Below are 7,597 nucleotides of genomic sequence, written 5' to 3'. Positions count from 1 at the left end.
TATAAAGCTCTAGCAAATAGACTCCATCTCATGTGGGAAAAAAAAGGTAATCTAACCATTGTTAAATTGGGACAAGAATATTATCTAGTCGCATTTTCTAATGATGAAGATCATGATTTTACACTGATGGAAGGACCATGGCTCATATGCGATCGTTATCTTTCGTTACGAGAATGGAGTGCAAATTTCGCCCATCTGGAAATGATATTTAGCAGCTAGCCATGTGGGTTAGAATCTCAAGTCTTCCAATTTAATATTATGATAGTCGGGTCCTTGAGTAAGTGATCGAATCAGAAAAACCGTCAAAGTGGATAAAAACACGCTTACGAAAGAAAGAGGCAAACATGCAAGAATTTCTATCCAAGTTGAATACACAATAAACCCTTACTTACAATGTTCTCCATCAAGGGAAGACACTATAAAGTTGAATATGAAGGTCTACATATGTTGTGTCTTAGCTGTGGCAGGTTTGGACATCGAGCTAAAGGTTTTGGAGAAAAGAAAGTCATCACTCTAGTTGAAGAAGAAGTGCATGAGGAAAATGTAGGAGAAGGAACTACCAATGAAAGTAACTAAAAGATAGACACGGTAGGACTGTGGTCAGTTGAGCAGAAAACAAGAAACATCAAACGTACTAAACCCGATGCTACTAGAAACTGGAAAATGCCTTCGGCGAAGAATGGACCAACGAACAAACAAGAACATCAATGACTAAGCTAAGCAAATGGGATTCAGATTTGCAGCACTTAAGGAAATAATTTCTATTAATGATTTGGAAAGAAATAATCCTGATATGGAAAAAGGAGATTGTAACGTGCATGTAAAGACATGCAATTTGGCGGTTATAAAAGAGATTGGAGAAAACTCTAAAAGACCAATGGCTGGGAAAAAGGTGGAAAAGGAAGTCATGAAAGCAAAGAAAAATGAGGCACAAACTAAAAAAGAAAGATAAACTAGTGGGGGTTTCTCGTGGCATTAAAAAAGTGAGCAATATAGGGGATACACGTGGGAAAGGGGGAGTGGAGGTTGAGAAATTACTCAGGGAAAATGAAGTTAATGATCTAGTAAATGAGTTGTCTCTTACTGAAGGGAGTATGAATGCACAGACAGATAAGGAAATTTCAAGTGTTCAGTCCAATAAGGGAAACAATCTTGATCAGTTAGGCCCAAAAGCAATTAGGGCCCAAGGATCCATATAAGCTAAGGAGTCAGAGCACACCGCCCCAGTCATAGTTCCTAATCAACATGAAATTAGATTTATAGAGGTAAAGCGAGTATGGATGCGCAAAATGCAAATGAAGAGGAAACTATTAATGGTGATGACAATTTTGACATGGAATTGGTGGTGGAAACCCCGAGCACAAGAAAAGGGGTGATTCAACTTCAATAATTTAATGATTAAAACTCCATGTAAGTCTATGTTATGGAATTGTCGAGGATATGGGAACAAAGCTTTCAGTGGAGTTTGTAAAGTTTACTTAAAGAAAAATCACCCAGATTTGTTAGTGGTCATGGAAACTAGAGTCGACCTATTACAACTCCAAAAGAAGTTTTAGAATCTTGGCTTTGATGGGTTTGAGTATACTGATGTTAGTGGATATGCTGATGGAATAACTATGGGGTGGAATATGAACAAACTTCAGATTACTATAATCAAGAAGCATTTTCAATTCATCCATACAAGTGTGAAAATGGAGGATGAGACTGATTGAACGTTCACAGCGGTTTATGCAAGTCCCAAAGATGAGGGAAGAAAGGAACTATGGAGGGAATTAAAACTCATTGCAGATAAAGAAAACTGTAGCTGGTTTATTAGTGGAGACCTTAATGATATCTTATATGAATCTAGAAAAAAAAAGGAGGAGCCAAAGTCTCAGCAAAGAAATGTATTGTGTTCCAAGAGAGAAGAAATAGTTGCAATCTTATGTATCTGGGCTCGATAGGTTAGAAGTAAACTTGGAGGGGCCATTTGAGTCATGGAGGTATGAGAATCTATAAAAGACTAGATAGAGGTTTGAGTAGCGATAAGTGGAAGCTTCAAATTCCTGATGTGTATGTTAAAGTCCTCACTCATCTTGATTTCTAAGATCATCACCATTTGTTATTTTTGATGAATGAAAACACTTTTAGGAATTTTCCTCATCACTTTAAGTTTGAAAGCGCTTGGGTACTAGAAATAACTATTAGGATATGGTGAAATCTAGCTGGAATCACAACACCAATATTATTGCAAATTTGGAAGCTCTTAAAACTCAAGCTTCAAATTGGAATATGCATATGGTGAAAATTATTCAAAAGGAGAAAAATAAACTCATGAATAGACTGCGAGGCATATAAATAAACATACAAGAAGGTAGGAATCCTGTTGGCCTCATTAAGCTGAAGAAAAGGCTGCAACAAGACCTTACCCGCATACTTTATCAAGAAGATCATATTTGGTTCCAAATATCTAAACAAAATTGGATAACAAATGGTGATAGAAATACTAAATTTTATCATACTAAAGCAGTTCAACAAAGAAGAAGGAAAAACATTCATTGTATTAAAACAGGCCAAGGCAGTTGGATTAGAGATGTAGATGAAATTAAGAGTTTGTTCACAAATTTTTTATGCCAGCTTTACACTACTGAGAGTGACAGAGAAGCATGGTATAGATTACAGTTATTTCATGTTGAGATTTATGAAAGAAACTCTTCTTTTGGATTGAATAGAGATTCCATCCATGGTATGGATTTCTAACTTAGGAATTATTTTAATATTTCTCATAAAATGGCATAGTGTTTTAACTAAATCACATACTATGTTATATTATTATGTAGTACTTTGATGAATTCAAGTGTGCTCATTACTCAAAAGATCAATTGGGTGAACTTATGGAGGAATGGTGTGAATTCATTATGGAGTTGAGAATTTTATAAGGTATATTGTCTTTCTTTCATTGATAAGAATTTTGAGTATAACTTTAGAGTTTTGAGTATAAATTCGAATAAAGTTTTGTTTTATCATGGTATGAATTTCGATCTTTTGATTTTGTTTTAGGTTATAGGTGCAGATGTAGAAAATAGAGCTAATAAGTTCATTGTTATTGTTTTTTAGAAATTCTTGAAGATAGTAATATGTAGATTGAACATCAATTTAGCATTTTAGAATTTTCAAGTTGTTGTTGTATATATCATCAATTAATATATGTAGTTTTTTTGTATATGCAATTTGGTGCTATATATATGTAGAATTTTCAAGTTGTTGTTATATATATTAAAGCTGCCAAATCTGGTGTAAAATATGGTGAAAATTTATTGTATATATTGGTAGCGCTTAGAGAAAATAAGTATTATATTTAAAAAAATTCGTGCACCTTAGACCGCGCTTAGAGAAAAAAGCGTTGTCTGACGTGGGGAAAAGCGCCGCCTTAAGTGGTAAAGCGTTGTCTAAAGTGATGCCTAAAGATGACCAAAAGTGCCGCCTAAAGTGAAAGCGCTGCTAAAGGGGTACTTTCCAAAGCGCTGTCTAATGAGAAAGTATTGTCTAAAGGGGTGCATAAGAAAGCGCTTTTAAAGTCAAAGCGCTGCCTAAAGGCGACATATAGCAGCGCTTTTACATTAATCTAAAGCGCTGCCTATACTTATAGCAGCGCTGGTTTAGGCAGCGCTTTAAAGCGCTACTAAAGGCCAAAAAAACATTATCTAAGTGCTTGTTTGGCATAGTGGTTCATACAACCTACTCTTACCCTTTTATTGAAGACAATAACATGCATAATCTTTGATATGGCCCCATGGAAGTCACTTGGCCCGGATGGATATCCTTCTTTCAACAAACCTGGATTGTTGTTGGAGACAATGTATGTCACTTTATTCACAACTTATGGAAAAACCCCGACAAGATTGAAGATATTAACCAAATAGAGGTGTGTCTTATTCCTAAAGTGAATAACCCTGACCATGTTAGCCAATTTAGGCCTATGGCTATATGTAATACTATTTGTAAAGCTATGAGTAGAATCGTAGTAAATAGGATGAAGGATTGTATGAATAGAGTAGTGTCCCCAAACCAAAACAGCTTTATTCCAAGAAATAATATTCATGAAAACATTGTGGTGGAACCAGAGATTTTGCATAGTATGAATAAGCTTAGAGGTAAAATAGGCTACTTTGCTATAAAGGTGGACCTAAGTTTACAATAAGATGAACTGGGAGTTTGTTGAAGAAGTGCTTATAGAGCTTAACTTTCCTCAACATCTAAGGAAAATCATCACGGCCTCCATTACTTCTGTCAGCATGAGAACCAATTGGAATGGGAAAAAGGGAGAGTATTTCAAAACCAAGAAGGGGCTCAGACAAGGAGACCCTTTGTCGCTTTACCTTTTTGTCTTATGTATTGAAAAAACTCTCCCATATGATCATGGATGTGGTGGATAACAAAGATTGGGAGGGCATGAATATGAGTAGGAAAGGACCTCAAGTATCACATCTAATGTTTTTTGATGACCTGCTTCTCTTCGGGAAAGCAACAGTGAACCAAATAACAAGCATAACTAAGGTTCTGGCTAGTTTTTGTGGTGCCTCTAAGAAAAAGTTGAATGTGTAAAAATCCAGCATTTTGTTTTCTAAGAACACACCTATGCATATCAGATTAAGTTATGCATGTCTATGGGCTTAGAGAAATAAATGATATGGGCAAGTACTTGGGAGTGCCTCTGACAGGACAACAGCCAAAAGCAAAACACTATCAATACCTAATAGAAAAGGTGAGTTCAACATTAGCTTACTATAAAGGAAAATAGCTCTCCTTTGATGGGAGAGTCACACTTGCAAAATATGATGAGCAATAGAATTCCATCCAGCTGTCTGAAGGAAATCCAAAAGATTCAAAGAAATTTTATCTGGGGTCACAATGATGATGAGAAAAAAATGCACATAATAAGTTGCAAGGAGATTGCAAAACCAAAAAATATTGAAGGGCAAGGTTTGAAAAATCTCAAAGACATGAATGATGCTTGCATTGCTAAGCTTAAGTGGAAAATCAAAACCAAGGAAAATTCTTTGTGCTGTAAAGTTATGTATGGAAAATATGATAGGAAGAACATGAATGCTACTGAGATGTCGGCTCAGGTCTATGACTCAAGCTTATGGAAGCAAATTGTAAACATATGGATTTTCTTGATAAAATATCCAAGTGGAAATTTGGAAGTGGTAAAAATATTCATGTGTAGAAAGATTGCTGGATAAAAATAGGTGTTAGACTTTGTGATCATCTTACAAGCCCAAGTGTCAACTTAGATTGCACTGATATTTCGAGTATCATGACTAGTGATGGAGACTGGGGCTGGAGGCTGATACACAGTATCCCGCCTCATGAGCTATTGGAGAGCATTACAGCAATTGAACCTCCGAATCTAATAAGCAACCAACATGATTTATGCACGTGGGGGAGGAACTAACACAGGATATTTTACAATATCCAATGCTTTTGATCTTATTGCAAGAATAACCAAAGAAGATATTATGGAACCATGGTGGCACATTTAGAAGTTGAACGTCATTGAGAGAATTAGAAGCTTTATTTTGATGTTCCATAAAGGCATAAAAACCAATAAATGCCTTAGTCAGTTAAATATAAAGGATCCTTATTGTGATGAATGTAATGGAGAAGAAGAAACAATTTTGCATGTTATGAGAGACTTCAAACATGCAAAAATAGTGTGGCTGCAAACGTTGAAAATGCATGATAGAGTTATCTTCTTCGAAGCAAACCTTTCAAATTAGCTACATATGAATTGGCAAATGCCACTTGGAGGAATTGACAATTGGTACAGTTTGTGGGCGATGACGTGTCACCAGCTCCGGTATTGGCATAATCAAAATACTTTTGTGCCAAACTTTATTGCTCTGTATAGCTTAGTTGAGGATATAAAGGAATCAATTAGGTGCTACAACCAAAGCATGGTGCTGCAGAAGAAGGCCATTAGTATATAAGCTATCAACATAGACACGAAGTGGGTGAAACCCGATAAGGATTGGATTTGCATTAATACTGATGGAGCGGTAGCAAAGAACAACGCCGCTGGATGTGGAGGATTGGCTAGGAACAATGAAGGTGTTTGGTTGAGTGGTTTTCCCAAGAGTATTGGTAAATGTAGTGACCTAACTGCTGAACTTTAGGGTGTACTGGAAGGTCTTAAGCTAGCTCTCAAGAAAGGTTATAAGTGGATTGAAATCCAGGTTGATAATCAGAAGGTGGCTACAACATTTTACGAGAAAAGGTAAACAAGTTAAAGGATATGCATTTACTTCGCAACATCAAGAATGTCATGGCTGCATTCACAGGGGTCTAAGTTGCAAAAATTCATAGGAAAGCCAACATGTGTACAAACACCCAGGTTAAACACGGTTTGAAGTCTCATCGAAAGGGCATACAATTTTTTTAGAGTGTTCGAATTTTAGGCTCCAAGTCTTGTTTAGTGACTCCATTAGCATTGGTTGAATTTTGTTTGTTGTTTTGGACTTAGCACAAAACAATTAATGATTTTCTTTGACTTTGTTTATATTCTGCATCTAATTTTTATATAATAAAAATTTGTTTTTTATAGTTTTTTATTTCTCCATGGCTGTTGGCCATAGCTGTTTTAAGTTTATGTAAATTAAACATCTATAATAATACTATTTAATCAGCCGACAATGGTATATGGACCCAGGACCCATAACACATTGACTCTAAATTTAAAAGGACTCAAATGGTTGCCAATAATTTAAGAGTCCAATAAAAACAGTAAGCTTCACAATGTCAATCCACGCTTCATCTTTGGTCCCAATGTATAATTTTTTTTCCTACTTTACCATTTTCTACAATTTTCATTACAACATCTTTCCTCAACAAGTTTGGCCATTCATGGGAAATTATTATAAGTTCTTCTTGAAGCAATAATAGATCATGTATGACAATACTGACCAACTCAATTTGTTATTTTGTTCATGTGTTTAATTGGTTACTTTAGTTTATAATTAATACAAGTTGTTGATAATTCATTTTAATGAATTTAAAATATTAATTTAAAGCTTGAATATCTTATAAAGAAGATTTTTGTCGCTATACATGAATCTTAGCAAGGAATGAAACATTTTTTTCCTTTCAAAATTGGCCATGACACTTGTCATAGAATTAATTAGAAAATATTGTTGTCAATGTCAAAATGTCCTTTTTAGAGGCTTTTTTAGGAGAAAAAATTACTCTAAATTTATTTGTATTTATTAAAATTGAGTACCTATCATTTAAAAAATATATATCAGCGGTCCCATATGACTTTATGTATTATATGTAGGCAAAAGTGTGTAAAACGTACTTTACATAAATATTTTATGCATGTTATAATCATTTAATAAGGTTTTTTCTTCACCCACCTCCTAACCTTCTTGCCCACCCCTGGTGAATTTACCACAATACCCCTTGTTTCGGAAGTTCATTTCCGAAACGGTACTTTTTTTTGGAAAAAAGGTATTTTCGGAAATGAACTTTCGAAAACGTGTTTTTTTTAATATAAAATATTGATTTCGGAGATGCATCTCCGAAATAAAGTCACTTTTCAGAAAATGTGGTGTTTCGG

This window comes from Vicia villosa, linkage group LG4, assembly GCF_029867415.1.
Source record: "Vicia villosa cultivar HV-30 ecotype Madison, WI linkage group LG4, Vvil1.0, whole genome shotgun sequence".
NCBI classification, from domain to species: Eukaryota; Viridiplantae; Streptophyta; class Magnoliopsida; order Fabales; family Fabaceae; genus Vicia; species Vicia villosa.
This window is presented reverse-complemented; position numbering follows the sequence as displayed.